This window comes from Pongo abelii, chromosome 7, assembly GCF_028885655.2.
Source record: "Pongo abelii isolate AG06213 chromosome 7, NHGRI_mPonAbe1-v2.0_pri, whole genome shotgun sequence".
Lineage (NCBI taxonomy): Eukaryota > Metazoa > Chordata > Mammalia > Primates > Hominidae > Pongo > Pongo abelii.
The window spans coordinates 46,044,983-46,065,504 of NC_071992.2; the positions used below are offsets into that span (position 1 = coordinate 46,044,983).

Consider the following 20,522-nt stretch of genomic DNA (forward strand, 5'->3'; position numbering starts at 1 on the left):
ATACCCCTAGACAGAAACTAGAAAGAAGCTATTTGTGAAACTACTTTGTGACGTGTGGATTCATCTCACACAGTTAAATCTTTCTTTTAATTCATCAGGTTAGAGACGATGTTTTTGGAGAATCTGTGAAGAAACATTTGGGCACCCATTGAGGTCTATGGGGAAAAGCCAAACATCCCCAGATCATCACTACAGAGTAGCTATCCGTGAAAATGCTTTGTGGTGTATAGATTATTCTCAAAGACTTAAACCTTCTTTTTGAATCAACAGGTTGAAAACACAATTTTGGAGAATCTGCAAGGGGACGTTTGGAGGCCCATTTAGGCTAATGGGGAACAACTGAATATTCCCAGATATATACTAGAAAGAAGGTATCCATGAAACTGCTTTGTGAGGTGTGGATGCATCTCACAGAGTTAAAACTTTCTTTTGATTCAGCAGGTTGGAAACACTCTTTTGGGAGAATCTGTGAGGGGACATTAGCAAGCACATTGATGCCTGTTGGGTAAAACTTAATATCCTCAGATAAAAACTAGAAAGAAGTGATCTGTGAAGCTGCTTTGTGAAGTGTGTATTCATCTCACAGAGTTAAAACTTTCTTTTCATTCAGCAGGCTGGAAACAGTGTTTTTAGAGAATCTGCAAAGGGACATTATGGAGCCCATTGAGATCTATGGGGAAGAACCAATTATCCCAGAGAAAAAGTAGAAAAAACCTAGAAAGAAGGTATCTGTGAAACTTCTTTGTGATGTGTGGATTAATCTCAAAGATTTAAACCTTTCTTTTGATTCAGCAAGTTTGAAACTCCCTTTTGGTGCACTCTGGGAAAGGACATTTGAAAGCCATTGAAGCCTATTAGTCAAAATAGAATGTTCCCAGATAAAGACAAGAAAGAAGTTATCTGTGAAACTTCTAGGCAATGTGTGGATTCATCTCAGAGAGCTAAACTTGTCTTTGGATTCTGCACGTTGGAAACACTCTTTTTGGTGAATCTGTGAAAAGATATTTGAAGCTGATTGAGACCTGTGGGGGAAAAACAGAACATTCCCAAATTAAAACAAGAAAAAAGCTTTCTAGGAAACTGCTTTGAGATGTGTGGTTTCATCTCACAGAGTTAAACATTTCTTTTGGTTTGGCACTCTGGAAACACTCTTTTTGGAGAATCTGTGAAGGGACATTTGGGGGACCATTAAGGCCTATTGGGAAAAATCAATTATCCCTGGATAAAATCTAGAAAGAATTCAGTGAAACTGCTTTGTAATGTGTCGATTCAACTAACAGAGTTAAACCTTTCTTTTGATTCAGCAGGTTGGAAACACTGTTTTTGGAGAATTGGTGAAGAAACATTTTGGAACCCATTGAGGTCTATGGGGAAAAACCAAATATTCCTAGAAGAAAATTTGAAAGAAGTTTTCTGTGAAACTGCTTTGTGATGTGTAGATTCATTTCACAGATTTAAACCTCTGTTTTGATTCAGCAGGTTGGAAACACTTTTTTGGGAATATCTTTCAAGAAACATTTGGAACAAATTCTGGACTATTAAAAACAACTGACTATCCCCAGATAAAAATGAGAATTAAGCTATCTGTGAATTGTCTTTGTGTCTTTTTGGGGAATCTAGGATGGGACTTTTGGGAGCACATTAAAGCCTATAGAGAAAACATAATATCCCCAGATAAAAACTAGAATGTAGCTATCTGTGAAACTGCTTTGTGGTGTGTGGATACATCTCATAGAATTAAAATTTTGTTTTGATTTAGTAGGGTGGTAACACTCTATTTGGAGAATATGGAAGGGACATTTGGGAGCTTATTGAAGCATATGTGTAAAAAGATAATATTCCCAGATAAAAACAATAAAGAAGCTATCTCTGAAACTGCTATATGTTGTATGGATACATTTTACAGAGTTTAAACTTTCCTTTGATTTCACAGGTAGAAAACACTCTTTATGGAGAATCTGCAAAATGACATTTGGGAGCCCTTTGAGGACTATGGGGAAAAGCCAAATATTCCCAGATAGAATCTAGAAAGAAGCTGAAACTAGAAAGAAGCTGTCTGTGAATCAGCTTTGTGATGTGTTAACTCATCTCTCAGAAATAAAGCTTTATTTTGATTCAGCAGGTTGGAAACTTCTTATTGCAGAATCTGTGAAAAGACATTTTGGGGATTACTGATGCCTATGAGGCAAAACCACACATTCCCCTATAAAAACTCAAAAGAAACTCTCTGTGAGACTGCTTTGTGATGTATGGATTCATCTCACAGAGTTAAATTTTTATTTCATTCAGCAAGTTGTAAACACTGTATTTTGAGAATCTGCAAAGATTCATTTGGTAGCTTATTGAGGCCTATTGGGAAAAACCGAGTATTACTAGATAAAAACAAGAAAGAGACTCCCTGTGAAACTGCTTTGTGAAGTGCAGATACACCTCACAGAATTATCCCTTTCTTTTGATTCAGCAGGGTGGTAACACTCTTTTTGGAGAAGCTGCAAAGGGACATTTGGGAGTTTATTGAGGCCTATGCGGGGAAACAGAATATTCCCAGATAAAAACCAGAAAGAAGCTGTCTCTGAAACTGAATTGTGTTTTGTTGGTTGATCTCAGAGTTAAACCTTTATTCTGATGCAGCAGGCTGAAAACACCCTTTTTGGAGAATCAGCGAAGGGACATGTGGGAGCCCATTGAGGCCTATGGAGAAAAACCGAATGTCCTCAGGCAAAAACAAGAAAGAAGCTATCTGAAACATTATTTTTTGGAGAATCTGTGAAGGGACTATTTGGAGCCCTTTGAGGACTATGGGGAAAAACCAAATATTCCCAGATGAAAACTGAAAAGAAGCTATCTGTGAAATTGCTTTGTAATATATGGATTCACCACACACAGTTAAACCTTTCTTTTGATTCAGCAGGTTGGAAACACTTCTTTTGGAGAATCTGCAAAGGGACATTTGGGATCCAATTGAGGCCTATGGGGAAGAACAGAATATCCCCAGATAAAAACTAGAAATAAGCTATCTGTGAAACTGCTTTGTGAAGTGTAGATTCATATACAGAGTTAAACCTTTCTTTTGATTCAGCAGGTTGGAAACACTCTTTTTGCAGAATCTGAGAGAAGACATTTTGGAGCCCATTGAAGCCTATGTGGCAAAACGATATATCCCCAGATAAAAACGAGAAAGAAACTATCTGTGAAACTGCTTTGTGATGTGTGGATTCATCTTAAAGAGTTAAATTTTTCTTTTGATCCAGCAGATTGGAAACACTCTTTTTGGAGCATCTGTGAAGGGACATTTGGGAGCCCTTTGAGGCCTATGGTGAAAAATTGAATATCCCCATATATAAACTACAAATAAACTATGTTTAAAACTACTTTTTCATGTGTGGATTTATCTCTCAGAGTTTAAAATTTCCTTTGATTCAGCAGTTTGAAAACACTTTTTTTGGGGAATCTGTGAAGGGAAAACTGGGCGCAGATTGAGGCCTATGGAGAAAATGGCATATTTCCAAATTACAACTAGAGATAAGCTATCTTTGAAACTGCTTTGTGATGTGTAGATTCATCTCACAGAGTTAAACCTTTTTTGATTCAGCAGGTTGGAAAGACTCTTTTTCGAGAATCTGTGAAAAGACATTTGGGGCTTATTGAGGCCTATGGAGAAAAAACTGACATCCCTAGATAAAAAGTACAAAGAAGCTACCTGTGAAACTGTTTTGTGATACATTTCACAGAATTATCCTTTCCTTTTGATTCAGCATTGTGGTAAAACTTTTTTGGGAGAAGCTGCAAAGGGACATTTGGGAGCCCATTGAGGACTATGGGGAAAAACAGAATATTCCCAGAGAAAAACTAGAAAGAAGTTATCTCTGAAACTACTTTGTGATGTGTTGGTTCATCTCACAGACTTAAACATATCTTTTAATTAAGCAGGTTGGAAACACCCTTTTTGGAGGATCTGTGAAGGAATATTTGGGAACCCATTTAGGCCTATGGAAAAAAAAATGAATAACCCCAGATACAAACTGGAAAGAAGCTATCGGTGAAACTGTTTCATGATGTGTGGATTCATCTCACAGAGTTAAAACTTTTTTGGTTCAGTGGATTGGAAACGCTGTTTTTGGAGAATCTGCAAAGGGACATTTGAGAGCCCATTGAGGACTAAGGGGAAAAACAGAATATTCCCAGAGAGTAACCGGAAATAAGCTATCTATGAAACTGCTTTGTGACATGTGGATTAATCTCACAGAGTTTAACCTTTCTTTTGATTTGTCAGGTTGCAAACACTCTTTTTGGAGAATCTGTGAAGGGACATTTGGGAGTCCTTTGAAGCCTATAGGGCATAACTGAATATTTCCAGATAAAACTAGAAAGAAGCAATCTGTGAAACTGCTTTGTGATGGGTGGATTCATCTCACAACTCAACTGCACTTTTGATTAAGCAGTTTGGAAACACTGTTTTGGCAGAATCTGTGAAATGACACTTAGGGCCCTTTGAAGCCTATGTGGCAAAACCATATATCTCCAGATGGTGCTGGAGAGGATGTGGAGAAATAGGAACACTTTTACTCTGTTGGTGGGACTGTAAACTAGTTCAACCATTGTGGTAGTCAGTTTGGCGATTCCTCAGGGATCTAGAACTAGAAATGTATTTGACCCAGCCATCCCATTACTGGGTATATACCCAAAGGATTACAAATCATGCCACTATAAAGACACATGCACACATATGTTTATTGGGGCACCATTCACAATAGCAAAGGCTTGGAACCAACCCAAATGTCCAAAAATGAGAGACTGGATCAAGAAAATGTGGCACATATACACCATGAAATACTATGCAACTCTAAAAAAAAGGATGAGTTCGTGTTCATTGTAGGGACATGGATGAAGCTGGAAACCTTCATTCTCAGAAAACTATCACAAGGACAAAAAACCAAACACTGCATGTTCTCACTTATAGGTGGGAATTGAAAAATGAGAACACATGGACAGAGGAAGGGGAATATCAGACACCGGGTCCTGTTGTGAGGTGGGGGGAGGGGGGAGGGATAGCATTAGGAGATATACCTAATGTTAAATGATGAGTTAATGGGTGCAGCACACCAACATGCCACATGTACACATATGTAACAAACCTGCACGTTGTGCACATCTACCCTAAAACTTAAAGTATATAAAAAAAAAACAAAAACGAAAAAGAAGCTCTCTGTGAAACTGCTTTGTGATGTGTGGATTCATGTCACACAGTTAAATTTTTCTCTTGATTTGGCAAATTGGAAACACTCTTTTCTGAGAACCTGCAAAGGGACATTTGGGATCTTAGTGAGGTTTATGGGGAAAAACAGAATATTCCCAGATAAAAACTATAAAGAAGTTCTCTCCAAAACTGCTTTATGATGTGTTGATTCATCTCACAGAGTTAAACCTTTCTTTTGATTCAGCAGGTTGGAAACACTCTATTTGGAGAATCTGGGAAGGGATATTTGGGAGCCCATTGAGGCCTATGGGGAAAATGCAAACATCCACAGACAAACTAGAAAGACACAATGTGTAAAACTGCTTTGTGATGTATGGATTACTCTCACAGAGTTAAACACTTCTTTTGATTCAGCAGATTGGAAACTTACTTTTTGGAGAATCTTCAAAAGGACATATCAGAGCTCGTTGAGGGCTATGGGGAAAAACCAAACATCCCCAGATGCAAACTAGAAAGAAGCTTGTGTGAAACTGTTTTATGATATGTGGATTAATCTCAAAGAGTTAAACTTTTCTTTTGATCCAGCAGGTTGGAAATACTCTTTTTTGGAGGATCTAAGAAGGCACATTTGGGAGTCCTTTGAGGTCTATGGGGAAAAACTGAATATCCCCAGAAAAAACTACAAATATCTTTGAAACTGCTTTTTGATGTGTGTATTGATGTCACAGAGTTTAACATTTCTTTTGATTCAGCAGGTCTTTTCAGAGACTCTGTGAGAAGACATTTCAGAGCCCTTTCAGGCCTGTGGGGAAAAAAAAACAAATATCCCAGGATAGAAACTAGAAAAAAGCTATCCATTAAACTGCTTTGTGATGTGTGAATTCATCTCACAAAGTATAAACTTTTCTTTGATTCGGCAGGTTGGAACAACTCTCTTTGGAGAATATGTGAAGGGACAATACAGAACCCATTGAGGCCTGAGAAAAAAAAGCAAGTATCCCCAGATAAAACTAGAAAGAAGCTATGTGTGAAATTGCTTTGTGATTTGTGGATTCATCTCATACCGATAAACTTTTGTTTTGATTCAGCAGGTTGGAAACACTCTTTTTTGAGAATCTGAAAGGAGACATTTGGGAGCCCACTGAGGTTTACAGGGAAACACCAAATATTGCAAGATAAAAACTAGAAAGAAGCTATCTGTGAACCTGCTTTGGAATATGTGGATTCATCTTACAGAGTTAAACCTTTCTTTTGATTCAGCAGGTCGGAAACACTTTTTTGAAGAATCTGCAATGGGACACTTAAGAGCCCTTTGAGGCCTATGGGGCAAAACCAAATATCCCCAGATAAAAACTAAAAAGAAACTTTCAGTGAAATTGCTTTTAGAAGTGTGGATTCATCTCTCAGATTTAAACCTTCCTTTTGATTCAGCAGGTTGGAAAAACTCTTTTGGCAGAATCTGCAAAAAGGCATTTTGGAGCCCATTGAAGCCTATGAGGCAAAACGAAATAACCCCAGATAAAAACTAGAAAGAATCTATCTGTGAAACTGCTTTGTTATGTCAAGATTCACCTCACATAGTTAAACCTTTCTCTTGGTTCAGCAGGTTGGAAACACTCTTTTTGGGGAATCTATGAATGGACAACTGGGAGCAAATTCAGTCCTATGGGGAAAACTTAGTATTCGCAGATAAAAACTGAAAAGCAGTTATCTGTGAAAATGCTTTGTGATGTGTGGATACATCTCACAGAAATATTTTTTTTTTATTCAGGAGAGTGGTAACACTCTATTTGGAGAATATGCATTGGAACATTTGGGAGCTTATTGAGGCCTAGGGGAAAAACAGAAATTCCCAGATACAAAATAAAAAGAAGCTATCTCTGAAACTGCTTTGTGATGTGTTGATTCATTTCACAGAGTTAAACCTTTCTTCTGATTCAGCAAGTTGAAAACAGTCTTTTTGAAGTATCTGTCAAAGGACATATGGGAGACCATTGAGGCATATAAATAAAAACCGAATATGCCCAGTAAACAACTAGAAAGAATCTGTCTGTGAAACTGCTTTGTGATGTGTAGATTCATCTTACAGAGTTAAAACCTCCTGTTTTACAGCATGTTGGAAACACTCTTATTGCAGAATCTTTGAAAATCCATTTTGGAACTTATTGATGCTTATGAGTCAAAACAGAAAACCCGCAGATAAAATCTGGAAAGAACATATCTGTGAAACTGCTTTGTGATGTCTGGATTCATCTCACAGAGTATGACTTTTTCTTTATTCAGCAGGTTGGAAACACTCTCTTTGGATAATCTGCAAAAAGACATTTGGGAACCCATAAAGGTCTATGGGGAAAAACCAAATATCCCCAGTTACAAACTAGAAAGAAGCTATCTGTGAAACTGCTTTGTGATGTGTGGATTCGTCTGACAAAGTTAAGCCTTTATTTAGATTCAACAGGTTGCAGAACCTATTTTTGTAGAAACTGTGAAGGGACATTTGGGAGCCCAGTGAAGCCCGCATATCCACAGTTAAAAACTAGAAAGAAGTTCTCCCTTTCCCTCTCCCTCTCCCTCATCTCCTTTCTTCAGTCTCCCTCTCCTTCTTTCTTTGGTCTGCCTCCCTCTCCCTCATCTCCCTTCTTTCTTCGGTCTCCCTCTACTTCTTTCTTTGGTCTCCCCCTGTTGCTGAGGCTGGACTGCACTGCCGTGATCTCAGCTCGCTGCAACCTTCCTGCCTCAGGCTCCTATGATTTTCCTGCCTCGGCCTTCTGAGTGCCTGGGATTGTAGGCATGCGCCACCACGCCTGACTGGTTTTTGTATTTTTGGTGGAGATGGGGTTTTGCCATGTTGACTGGGCTGGTCTCCAGCTCCTGGCCTCAAGTGATCTACCCGCCTCAGCCTCCCGAGGTGCTGGGATTGCAGACGGAGTCTCGCTCTCTCAATGCTCAATGTTCCCCATGCTGGAGTGCAGTGGTGTGATCTCTGCTCGCTACAACCTCCACCACCCAGCAGCCTGCCTTGGCCTCCAAAGTGCTAAGATTACAGGCTCTGCCTGGCCGCCACCCCATCTAGGAAGTAAGGAGCATCTCTGCCTGGCCACCCATCTTCTGGGATGTGAGGAGCCCCTCTGCCCAGCCACCCCATCTGGGAAGTGAGGAGCACTTCTGCCCCGCTGCCATCCCATATAAGAAGTGAGGAGCATCTCTGCATGGCCACCCATCTTCTGGGATGTGAAGAGAGCCTAGGCCCAGCCACCCCGTCTGGGAAGCGAGGAGCACCTCTGCCCGGCTGCCCCATCTGGGAGGTGAGGGGCACCTCTGCCTGTCTGCCCTGTCTGGGAGGTGAGGAGCACCTCTGCCCGGCCACCACCCCATCTGGGAGGAAGTGAGGAGTGCCTCTGTCTGGCCGCCCCATCTGGGAGGTGAGGAGCACCTGTGCCCGGCTGCCCATCTGGGAGGTGAGGATTGCCTCTGCCCGGCTGCCACGTCTGTAAAGTGAGGAGTGCCTCTGCCCAGCCACCCCATCAGGGAAGTGAGGAGAGCCTAAGCCCGGCTGCCCCATCTAGGAGGTGAGGAGCACCTCTGCCCGGCCGCCCCATCTGGGAGGTGTGGAGTGCCTCTGCCTGGCTGCCACCCCATCTGGAAGGAAGTGAGGAGCGCCTCTGCCTGGCCACCCCATCTGGGAGGTGAGGCACACCTGTACCTGGCCACCTCATCTGGGAGGTGAGGAGCACCTCTGCCCAGCCACCCCATCTGGGAGGTGTGGAGCACCTCTGCCCGGCTGCCACCCCATCTGGGAGGAAGTGACGAGCGCCTGTGCCTGGCCGACCCATCTGGGAGGTGAGGAGTGCCTCTGCCCAGTCGCCCTGTCTGGGAGTTGAGGAGTGCCTCTGCCTGGCTGCCCCTGTCTGGGAGGTGAGGAGTGCCTCTGCCCGGCCACCCTCGTTTGGGAGTTGAGGAGTGCCTCTGCCCGGCTGCCCCGTCTGGGAGGTGAGGAGCACCTGTGACCGGCTGCCCATCATCTGGGAGGTGAGGAGCGCCTCTGCCTGGCCGCCCATCATCTGGGAGGTGAGGAGTGCCTCTGCCTGGCTGCCCCATCTGTGAAATGAGGAGCACCTCTGCCTGGCTGCCCCATCTGGGAGGTGAGGAGAGACTGCCCAGCCATCCATCGTCTGGGAAGTGAGGAGCGCCTCTACCTGGCCGCCCCATCTGGGAAGTGAGGAGCGCCTCTGCCCAGTTGCCCAGTTTGGGAAGTGAAGAGCACCTCTGCCCAGTTGCCCCGTTTGGGAAGTGAAGAGCACCTCTGCCCAGCCACCCCATCTGACAGTTAAGGAGCGCCTCTGCACTGCCACCACCCCGTCTGGGTGAAAGTGAGGAGCGCCTCTGCCTGACTGCCCTGTCTGGGAAGTGAGGAGCGCCTCTACCTGGCCATCCCATCTGGGAAGTGTGGAGTGCCTCTGCCCGGCCGCTCCATCTGGGAAATGAGGAGCACCTCTGCCCGGCCTCCCTGTCTAGGAATTGAGAGCCTCTTCCCAGACTCCTCGGCTGGGAGGTGAGGAGTATCTCTGCCCGGCCTCCCCCTCTGCCCAAATGCCCATCATCTGGGAAGTGAGGAGCACCTCTGCCCGGCCACCCTGTCTGGGAAGTGAGGAGAGCCTCTGCTCGGCTGCCCCATCTGGGAAGTGAGGAGCACCTCTGCCCAGCCGCCCCATCTGGGAAGTGTACCCAACAGCTCTGAAGAGACAGCGACCATCGAGAACGGGCCATGATGATGATGGTGGTTTTGTTGAAAAGAAAATGGGAAATGTGGGGAAAAGAAAGAGAGATCAGATTGTTACTGTGTCTGTTTAGAAAGGATTAGGCATAGGAGACTCCGTTTTGTTCTGTACTAGGAGAAATTCTTCTGCCTTGAGATGTTGTTGATCTATGGCCTTGTCCCCAGCCCCATGCTCTCTGAAACATGTGCTGTGTCATCTCAGGGTTAAATGGATTAAGAGCGGTGCAAGATGCGCTTTGTTAAACAGATGCTTGAAGGCAGCATGCTCATTAAGAGCCATCACCACTCCCTAATCTCAAGTACCCAGGGACACAAACACTGCAGAAGGCCTCAGGGACCTCTGCCTAGGAAAACCAGCGACCTTTGTTCATGTGTTTATCTGCTCACCTTCTCTCCACTATTATCCTATGACCCTGCCACATCCCCCTCTCCGAGAAACACTCAAGAATGATCAATAGATACTTTAAAAAAAACTAGAAAGAAGCTATTTGTGAAACTGCTTTGTGATATCTGGATTCATCTGACAAAATTAAACCTTTATTTAGATTCAGCATGTTGGATACCCTATTTTTGTAGAAACTGCAAAGGGCCATTTGGGAGCCCATTGAGGTCTAAGTTGAAAAATCAAATATCCCCAGATAAAAACTAGAAATAAATTATCTGTGAAAGTAATTTGTAATGTGTGGATCTATATCACAAAGTTTAACCTTTCTTTTGATTCTGCAGGTTATATAATATAATATATTCATATAATTCTTAATATAATATAATAATTATATATTATTATATTATATTATAATATTATAATTATATATTATTATATAATTAATATATTATATTATATATATTATATATAATATATTATATATATTATATATAATATATATTATATATTATATATATAATATAAAACACACTTTATATTATTTCTGAAGGGACATTTGGGAGACTTATCTGAGGCTGGTGGTGAAAAACATAATATCCACAGATAAAAAGTAGAAAGAAGCTATTTGTGAATCTGCTTTGTGATGTGTGGATTAACCTCACAGAGTTAAACCTCTCTTTTGATTCATCAGGTTGAAAACACTCTTTTTGTAAAATCTGCAAAGGGAGAATTGGGAGCCCGTTGAAGCCCATGGTGAAAAATCAAATATCCCCAGAAAAATACTAGAAAGAAACAAACTATTTGTAAAACTTGTTTGCATTGTATGGATTCATCTCACAGAGTTTAAACCTTTCTTTTATTTCAGCTGATTGCAAACACCCTATTGTAGAATCTGCAAAGGGACATTTTGGAGCCCATTGAGGCCAAGGATGAAAAACCAAAAATACCCAGATGAAAACTAGGATGAAGGTATCTGTTAAACTGCTTTGTGATGTGTTGATTAATCTCACAGAATTAAACCTTTCTTTTGATTCAGTAGGTTGTATACATTATTTGTAGAATCTATGAAAGGACATTTGGGAGCCAACTGAGGCCAAGGTTGACAAACTGGTTATCCCCAAAGAATAACTAGAAAGAAGCTGTGTGTGAATCTCCTTTGTGATGTGTGGATACCTCTCACATTGTTAAAAATTTTTTATGAACCAACAGGTTGGAGGTAGTTGTTTTGTAGAATCTGCAAAGAGATCTTTGGGAGTCCATTGAGGCCTATGGTGAAAACCACAATGTCTTCAGACAAAAATTAGAAAGACACCACCTGTAAAATTGCTTTGTGTTGTGTGGATTCATCTCACAGAGTTAAACCTTTCTTTTGATTCAGGAAGTTGAAAACACTCTTTTTGTAGAATCTTCAAAGGGATGTTTGGGAACCCTTTAAGGTCTATGGTTGAGAACTCGAATATCAACAGATAAAAATTACAAAGAATCTTCCTGTGAAAGTTATTTGTGATGTGTAGATTCATCTCAAATAGATAAACCTTTCTTTTGATTCAACAGGTTGGAATCACTCTTTTTGTAGAATCTGTGAAGGGACATTTGGGAGCCTACTGGGGCCTATTGTGGAAAACTGAATATCCTCAAATAAACACTTGAAAAAAGCTATTTGTGAAACTCCTTTGGGATGTGTGGATTTATCTCACAGCATTAAACCTTTCTTTTGATTCATCAAGTTGGAACCAATTCTTTTGTAGAATACACGAAGGGACATTTGGGAGACCACTGAGGCCTATGGTGAAAAATGGAATATCCCCAGAGAAATACTAGAAAGAAATAATCTGTGAAACTGCTTTGTAATGTGTGGATTCACCTTACAGAGTTATCCCTTTCCTTTGATCCAGCGGGTTGGAAACATTCTTTCTGTAGAATGTGTGAAGAAGCCTATTGAGGCCTACATATGAAAAAGTGAATATCCTCAGATAAAAACTAGAAGGAAGCTGTCTGTGACACTGCTTGTTGATGTGTGGATTCAACTCAAAGAGTTAAACCATATTTTTGATTCAGCAGGTTGAAACACTTTTTTAAGACTCTTGAAAAGGATATTTAAGAGCCCATTGAAGACTATGTTGAAAAACTGAATATCCCTGGGAAACAAAATACCAGAAAGAAGCTTTCTGTGAAACTGCTTTGTGATGTGTGGATTCATCTTAAATTTTTAACCTTTATTTTGATTCTGCAGATTGAAAGCACTCCTTTTGTAGAATCAGCAAAGTGACATTTGAAAGACCATTGAGGCCTCTGATGAAAAACTGATATCTTCAGAAAAAAACAAGAAAGAAGCAATTGGTGAATCTGATTTCTGATGTGTGGATTCCACTCACAGAGTTAAGCCATACTTTTGATTCAGCAGGTTGAAAACACTCTCTTTGTAGAATCTGTGAATGGATATTTGTGATCCCATTGAGGCCTGTGGTGAAAAACCCAATATACCCAGTTAAAATCTAGAAAGAATTTATCTGTGAAACTACATTGTGATATATAGATTTATCTCACAGAGTTAAACCTTTCTTTTGATTCATCAGGTTGAAAACACTCTTTTTGTAGGCTCTGCAGAGGGACATTTTGGATCCCATTGAGGCCTATGGTGAAAAACTGAACATCTCCAGAGACAAAATAGAAGCTATCTGTGAAATGGCTTTGTGATGTGTATATTAATTGCAGAGAGTTAAAACATCCTTTTGACTAAGCAGGTTGTAAACACACTTTTGGTAGAATCTGTGAGGACATTTGTGAGTCCATCAAGGCCTATGGTAAAAATCCAACTATCCTCATATAAAACTAAAAAGAAGATATATGTGATACTGCTTTGAGATATGTGGATTCATCTGAAAGAGGTAAAACTTTCTTTTGATTCAACAGGTTGGTAACACTCTTTTTCTAGAATCTGTGAAGGAATATTTAGGAGCCCACTGATGCTTATGGTGAAAAACAAACAAACAAAAAACTAGAAAGAAGCTATCAGGGAACTGCTTTGTGATGTGTGCATCCATCTCACGCAGTTAAAGGTTTCTTTTGATTCAGCATGATGGAAAGTCTCTTTTGTAGAATGTGTAAAGGGAAATTTGAGAGCCCATTGAGGCCTATGGCGAAAAACCTAATATTCCCAGATAAAAACTTGAAAGAAGGTATTTGTGAGTCTGCTTTGTGATGAGTGGATTCCTTTCACAGAGTTAAACCTTTTTTTTTTTTTTTTTTTTTGATTCAGCAGGTTGGAAAGAGTCTTTCTGTAGAATCTGTGAAGAAACATTTGGGAGTCCATTCAGGCCTATTTTGAAAAATGAAATAACCTCTCAAAAACACCAGAAAGAAGCTACCTGTGAAACTGCTTTGAGATATTTAGATGTGTCTCACAAAGGTGAACCTTTCTTTTGATTCAGCAGGTTTGAAACACTCTTTTTTTTTTAGAATCTGCAAAGGGGCATTTGGGAGATCATTGAGGTCCATGGCGAAAAACCAAATATCCCCTCATAAAAACTAGAAATAAGATATTTGTGAAACTGCTTTGTGAAGTGTGGATTTATCTCACAGAGTTAAACTCCTCTTTTGTTTCAGCAGGTTTGAAAAGCTTTTTTTATAGAATCTGCAAAGGGTCATTTGGAAGCCCATTGAGGCCTGCGGTGCAAAACAGAATGTCCTCAGATAAAAACTAGAAAAAGGCTACCTGTAAAACTGCTTTGGTTTCAGTGGATTAATCTCAAAAAGTTAAAACTTTCTTTGCAAAATAGCAGGTTGGAAACACTCTTTTTGTAGAATCTGCAAAGGGACATTTGGGAGCCCTTTGAGGCCTGTGGTTAAAAAACCGAATATCAACAGATACAAACTAGAAAGGATCTATCTGTGAAACTGCTTTGTTAAGTGTCAATTTATCTCACATAGTTAAATGTTTCTGTTGATTCAGCACAGATTTTTGTAAAATCTGTGAAGGCACATTTGGGAGCCCATTGAGGCCTATGGTGAAAAACCGAATATTCTTTGATTAAGAATTAGAAAGAAGCTGTCTGTGAAACTGCTTTGTGATGTGTGAAATCACCACACAGAGATAAAACTTTCCTTTGAATTATTAGGTTGGAAACATTCTTCTTGTAGAATCTGTGAAGAAATATTTAAGAGACTTTGGAGGACTGGGGTAAAAAACTGAACATCCTTAGATAAATTCTAAAAAGCGCTAATAGAGAAAATGCTTTGTGATGTGTGCTTTCATCTCACAGAGTTAAACTTTTCTTTTGATTCAACATGTTGGAAACACTCTATTTGTAGAATCTGTGAAGGGACATTTGGGATCCCATTGAAACCTATAGTGAAAAATTGAATATCCCCAGAAAAAGATGAGAAAAAAGCTATCTGTAAAATTGCTTTGTGTTGTGTATATTCATCTCAGAGAGTTAAAACTTTCTTTTGATTAAGCAGGTTGGAAAAACTCTTTTTGTAAAACCTGTGAGGGATATTGTGGAGTCAATTGAAGCCTAAGGTAAAAAACAAAATATCCCCATATAAAAACTAAAAAGAAGATTTTTGTGATACTGGTTTGTGATGTGTGGATTTATCTCACAGAATTAAAACTTTCTTTTGATTCAACAGGTTGGAAGCACTTTTTCTAGAATCTTCATAAGAACATGTGAGAGCCCATTAATGTCTATGGTGAAAAACCAAATCTTCCTAGATAAACACTAGAAAGAAGCCCTCTGTGAAACTGCTTTGTGATTTGTGGATTTTTCTACAGAGTTAAAACTTTCTTTTGATTTAACAAATTGGAAACTTTCTTTTTCTAGAATCAGCAAAGAAACATTTGGGAGCCCCTTGATGCCTATGGTGAAAAAAAATCAAATATCCCCAGATTAAAAGTAGAAAGAACCTATCTGTGAAACTGCTTTTTAATATGTGGATTCAACTCATTTAGTTCAGCCATGTTTTTTATTCAGCAAGCTGTAACCATTCTTTTTGTAGAATCTGCAAAGGGACATTTGGGAAGCGATTGAGACCTACGGTGAAAAATTGAATATATGTACTTAAAAACTAGAAAAAACCTGACTGAGCTATCTCTTTGTGATGAGTGAATTTATCTCACAGAGTTAAACCTTTCCTTTGATTCGGTAGGTTGGAAACACTTTTTTGTAGAATCTGCATGGGACATTTGGGAGCCCATTTATGCCTACAGTGAAAAACCAAAAATCCGGAGATAAAAACTGGAAAGAAGATATCTGGGAAATGTTGTGTAAAATGTGAATCTATTTCACAGAATTAAATGTTTCTTTTGATTCAGCACGTTCAAAACATTCTTTTTGTAGAGTCTGCAAAGTGACATTGACTGACATCGTAGACCGGAACCTTATTCAATCCTATGGTGAAAAACAAAATATCTGTAGATAAAATCTACAAAGGAGCTACCTGTGAAACTGCTTTCTGATATGTGGATTCAACTCAGAGAAATAAACCTTTCCTTTGCTTTAGCAGGTTTGAAACACTCTTTTTGTTGAATCTGTGAAGGGGTATTTAGAAGCCCTTGGAGACCGATGGTGAAAAATCAAATATCCCCAATGAAAAACTTGAAAGAATCTATCCGTGAAACTGCTTTGTGATTTGTCAAATTATCTCACAACGTTAAACCTCTTCTTTTATTCAGAAGGTTATAAACACTCTTTTTGTAGAATCTGTGAAGGGATATTTGGGAGCCCATTGAGGCCTATCGTGAAAACCCCAAAATCCTCAGATAAAAATTATAAAGAAGTGTTGTGTGAATCTGCTTTTTTTTTTTATTCAGCAGGAGGGAAACACTCTGAATGTGAAATTTGCAAAGTGGTTTTGGAAGTCCATTGAGTCCAACAGTAAAAAAAAAAAAAAAATAGAAAAGAATATCCTAAAAAAAAACTAGCAATAAGTTATCTGTGAAACTGCTTTCTGATATGTGGATTCATCTCACAGAGTTAAACCTTTTTATTGATTTAGCAGGCTGGAAACACTCTTTTTGTAGACTCTGCCATGGGTCATTTGGAAGCCCTTTGAATCCAACAATGAAAAACCAAATATCTCCAGATAAAAACTAAAAAGAAGCTCTCTGTGAAACTGCTTTGTGATGTGTAGATGCATCTCACATAGTTAAAACTATCTTTTGATTTAGCAGATTGGAAACACTCTTTTTGTAGAATCAATAAAAAGACATTTGGGAGGCCTTCAAGGTCTGTAATGAAAAAAAAATCCCCAGATAAAAACTAGAAAGAAGGTGTTGTGAAACTGCTTTGTAATGTCTGGAATCAACTCACAGAGATAAAACTTTCTTTTGATTCAGCAGGTTGGAATCGCTCTTTTTGCAGAACCTGTGAAGAGACATTTGAAACCCCTTTGGGAGCTATGGTGAATAACAAATTAGCCCCAAACAAAAACAAGAAAGAAGCTACCTGTGAAACTGCTTTCTGTTGCCTGGGTTCATCTCATAGAATTAAACCTTTGTTTTGTTTTAGCAGGCTGAAAACACTCTTTTTGTAACCTCTGTGAAGGGACATTACAAAGCCCACTGGGAGGCCTATGGTGAAAAACCACTTATTCTCGGATAAAAACTAGAAAGAAGCTACCTGGGAAACTGTTTTGTGATGTGTGGATTCATCTCACAGAGTTAGAACTTTTTTTTGATGCAGCAGGTTGGAAACACTCTTTTTGTAGAATCAGTGAAGGAACAGTCATGTGCTCTATCGTGAAAAACGGATATCCCAAGATAAAAAATATAAAGAAGCTATCTCTGAATCTTCTTTCTCATGTGTGTATTACTCTCACAGAGTTAAACCTTTTTTTTGATTTAGCAGGTTGGAAACACACTTTTTGTAGAATCTGTGAAGGTACATTTGAAAGCCCATTGAGGCCTATGGTGAAAAACTGAATACCCCCAGATAAAAACTGGAAAGAAGCTACAGGTGCAACTCTTTTGTGATGTGTCAATTCATCTCACAAACTAAAAGTTTTCTTTGGGTTGAGCAGGTTGGAAACACTCTTTTTGTAGAATCTGCAAAGGGACATTTGGGAGCCCATTCAAGACTATGGTGAAACTCTGAACATCTTCAGATAAAAACTGGAAAGAAGTTTTCTGTGAAATTGCTTTGTGATGTTTGGATTCATCTCAAACAGATACATACTTCCTTAGATTCAGCAGGTTGGAAACTTTTTTTGTAGAATCTGAGAATTGACACTTGGGAGCCCCTTGTGGCCTACAGTGAATTAAGAATATCCCCAGATAGAAACTTGAAGGAAGCTATCTGTGAAACTGCTTTGTGATGCCTCTATTCATCTCACAGTGTTAAACCATTTTTTTGATTCAGCAGGTTGGAAACACTCCTTTTATAGAATCTGTGAAGGGACATCTTTGATCTCGTAAAACCTTTGGTGAAAAACACTATTTTTTGCAGAATCTGTGAATGGGCATTTGGGTGCCCTTGTGGTCTATAGTGAATTAAGAATATCCCCACATAGAAACTAGAAAGAAGCTGTCTGTGAAACTGCTTTCTGACGTGTCTGCTCATCTTACAGTGTTAAACCATTTTTTCATTCAGCAGGTTGGAAACACTCCTTTTGTAGCATCTGTGAAGGGACATTTGGGAGCCCATAAAAACTTTTGGTGAAAAACCAAAATGTCTCCAGATAAAAACTAAAAATAAGCTATCTGTGAAACTGCTTTGTGATGTGTGGATTCCCCTCATGGAACTAAACCTTTCTTTTTATTCAACAGGTTTTTACTTCTATTTTTGTAGAAGCTGTGAAGGGACATTTTGGAGCCCATTGAGGCCTATAGTCAAAAACCAAAAATCCCCAGATAAAAACTAGAAACAATCTATCTGGGAAAGAGCTTGGTGATACGTGGATTCATCTCACAGTTAAACCTTTCCTTTGATTCAGCAGGTTGGAAACACTCTTTTTATAGAATGTTGGAAGAAATATTTGTGAGTCCACTGAGGCCTATGGTGAAAAATTGAATATCCCCAGATAAAAACTAGAAGAAAGCTATATGTGAAACTTCTTTTTAACACATGAATTCATCTGAGAGAAGTAAAACTTTCTTATAATTCAGCAAGATGGAAACATTCTTTTTGTTGAATTTGAAAATGGGCATTTAGGAGCCCATTGAGGTTTATCATGAAATATGGTGAAATATCAGATAAACACTAAAAGAAGCTCTTTGTGAAACTGCTTTGTGAAGTGTAAATTCATCTGACATAGTTAAACGTTTCCTTTGATTCTGTGGGTTGGAAAAACTCTTTTTGTAGAATCTGTGAAGGGACATTTGGGGGTCCTATTCAGCCTATGTTTAAAAACTGAATATCCCTAGATAAAAACTAGAAAGAAGCTATCTATGAAACTTCTTCATGATGTGTGGATTCACCTCACAGTGAAAAAGCTCACTTTTGATTCAGCAGGTTGGAAACACTCTTTTTGTAGAATCTGTGCAGGTACATTTGTAAGCTCATTGAGACCTATTGTGAAAAACCGAATTTACCCACATAAAAACTAGAAAGAAGCTATCTGTGAAACTGATTTGTGATGTGTAGATTCATTAGATAGAGTTAAGCCTTTCTTTTGATTCAGCAGATTAGAAACACTCTCTTTGTATAATCTGCAAATGGATGTTTAAGAGCCCATTGTGGCCTATTATCCCCAGATAAAAACGAGAAAGAAGCTATCTGTGAAACAGTTTGGATATGCATGGATTCATCTTACAGAGTTAAACACATCTTTTGATTCAGCAGGTGGGAAACACTCTTCTTGCAGAATCTTGGAGTGAACATTCACGAGACCATTGAGGCTTAGGGTGAAAAACTGAATACCGATAGATAAAAATTAGAATGACGCTATCTGTGAAACTGCTTTTGGATATCAGGATTCATCTCACAGATTCAACATTTTCTTTGATTCAGCAGGTTGGAAACACTTTTTATTTGAATCTGTGAAGGGATATTCAGATCCCAGTGAATTTTATAGTGAAAAACCGAATACGCCCTGATTAAATCTACAAAGAAGCCATCTGTGAAACCCCTTTGTGATGTGTGGATTCATTTCACAGAGGTAAAGCTTTCTTTTGATACAACAAATTGGAAACACTCTTTTTGTAGAATCTGCACAGGGACATTTCGGAGCCCATTGAGGTTGGTAAACACTTTTTTGTGGAATCTGAGAAGGGACATTTGGATGCTTATTGAGGTTTATGGTGAAAATCCTGTTGGGGTGATCAGACCACACCCCCAACTGTGGGTACCTTAAGTCCGGTGGTGACAAAGAATGAGAAAATACTGGCTAAGATTCAAAGCAGCTCCGGGGGGCCAGTTGCTAAACTGAAGGTTGCAAAAGGCCCAGAACACTGGTTTCCTGACAATTTATTGAGTACAATCTTTTGATCTAAGAGGCAGTTGGTATAGGGTAGAATGGTGAAGGAGTGGGGGTATGCCTCATTCTAAAGATCTATAGCAGTGGCAGTTATGTGAATTTCCTTTGAGCTTAAAGCATGTGTCTAACTATTAAGATAGCCTTTAACTTATTGAGCTGCAGCTGGTGAGAATTGCTTTTACAAGGAGCCAGGATGTCTGGTCACATTCCAATGCTTCAAGGGAGTGTTTCAGGCCAGAGCATTCTGTGTAAAGCCACAGAGCAGGTCATGCTCACTGACCTGGGGACACAAGGGCGGTCAGGAGATATTTCTCCTCAGGGGCCCCCTGTGGTGTTCCTTATGTGTCCTACACAAGGGTGACTGACTAAACTTGCACCCCATAAACTCTTCCACTACAGAGTATCACCAGATAAAAACTAGAAAGAAGTTATCTGAGAAACTGCTTTGTGATGTGTGGATTCATCTCAGAGGGTTAAACCTTTCTTTTTATTCCCCAGTTTGGAAACACTGTTTTTGTAGAGCATGCAAAGAGACCCATGGGGGCTCATTGATACCCATGTTCAAAAAGAGAATATCCCCAGATGAAAACTAGAAAGAAGCTATCTTTGAAGCTGCTTTGTGATGTGTGGATTCATCTCACAGAATTACATCATTCCTTTGATTGAGAAGTTTGGAAACTCTGTTTTTGTACAGTCTGCAAAGGGACATTTTGGAGCTCATTGAGGCCTATGGTAAAAAAGTGAGTATC

At 39.6% G+C, this 20,522-nt stretch overlaps 1 pseudogene; it reads right to left on the bottom strand.

Moving 5' to 3' along the window:
- Window positions 1-9,872, bottom strand: part of LOC129060833 (uncharacterized) — a 31,463-nt pseudogene extending 21,591 nt beyond the window's left edge.
- Window positions 9,873-20,522: the final 10,650 nt, after the last annotated feature.